General features: G+C 45.4%; 1 protein-coding gene across 1 annotated transcript in view; it reads right to left on the bottom strand.

Moving 5' to 3' along the window:
* The window catches only part of LOC103730103 (guanylate-binding protein 1-like), a 29,837-nt gene extending 29,076 nt beyond the window's left edge, over positions 1–761 (bottom strand). The window contains exon 1 of the mRNA XM_017796951.2: positions 645–761. The gene's annotated coding sequence lies outside the window, so the exon portion shown is untranslated. The remainder of the gene's footprint in view (positions 1–644) is intronic.
* Positions 762–1,148: the final 387 nt, after the last annotated feature.

Genomic DNA, 1,148 nt, shown 5'->3' with positions numbered 1-1,148 from the left:
AAGTCTGAGGGACTGACAGGAAGGAGGCAGAGTAGACAGAGACCTGCCTTTGGTCCTGGGTCTGACTCCTGCAGGAGCAGGCTAGGGGTAAAGAGGGAGCAGGCACTAGAAATGAGGCAGGCTGCCCTACTGATGATGGGGGAAAACTTAGAAGCCAAGTTCAGATGTATGACACAAAGCATGCTATTTTCCTGATCGTCCCAGAGTTTTCTCTTTCTCCTTCACAGTGCCCGGTGGCTGTTTATCTTGCATCCTGTTCTTGTTTTCCCTTCTCATGAAAATAACCCACAAGCAGTCCTTTCTGTTTCATAGCGGTGGTAGGAGGTTCTGAGCAAGTGTCATTAATGACTGTGGCCATTTAATTGTATCCCTATTCAACAGAGACAGCGCAAACAGAGAGGAATGATCCTAGTGTGTTTTCCTGGCTTTGTGTGCCTGATTCCTAGCTCAACAAAAGTCCAATACTGGTACTTAGAGACTTTCTGTTTTGATCACACTCCTCAGAATTTGGTCTGATCCCTTGACACAGCTTGCTCTGAATGTAGCAGTGTCTCAGAACACTAAATACCCTTGATCCCTTTCCCAGTGTTGTGAGCCCCATGCCCCCAGGCAGAGCTCTCTAGAGCTGAAGTGAGCCTTCCTACCTGCTCTTGCTGTTCACGGTGGCTGGATTGGCTTCGTCACTTGTCTCTTATTTCTTTCTCCAATGCTATGAGACTTTTGGATTTCTCTGAAATCAGGAAATGAAATGTCCAGCAACAGTCATAATGGATTAGAAGAAATGAAACTGAAAGTACCTGGTTCAGGGCAGTGAATCAGCAACCATTTAAGTGATTTCTGGAGCTGAGCTAGTGGGAGGGCTTGGTATATTTCTTAAGTCAGAACTCTAAGACATTTGCTTGGAAGAGACCCTTGTAAGCACTTGGACTTCTGAAAACTGTCCATTTAGATACGGCATATATGCAATGACCCTGAAGGTGGGGGCCAGTTGGATCATGAAAGAATGAGGAGGTAGTCTGTTATTTTTAGATCTAGTTGCCTAAAATACAGACTCACAGTGGGTTTAGTTATTTTTTTCAGAGATGCAGTGAGGAAAAGCACATGCCTTCCACCCACCCTTCTGAACATCCAGCATCTGTTACTGTCAC

This window comes from Nannospalax galili, unplaced genomic scaffold (assembly GCF_000622305.1).
Source record: "Nannospalax galili isolate Female #2095 unplaced genomic scaffold, S.galili_v1.0 scaffold153, whole genome shotgun sequence".
NCBI classification, from domain to species: Eukaryota; Metazoa; Chordata; class Mammalia; order Rodentia; family Spalacidae; genus Nannospalax; species Nannospalax galili.
The sequence above is the reverse complement of the archived record's forward strand: the minus strand, read 5'-3'. Positions and strand labels throughout refer to the sequence as shown.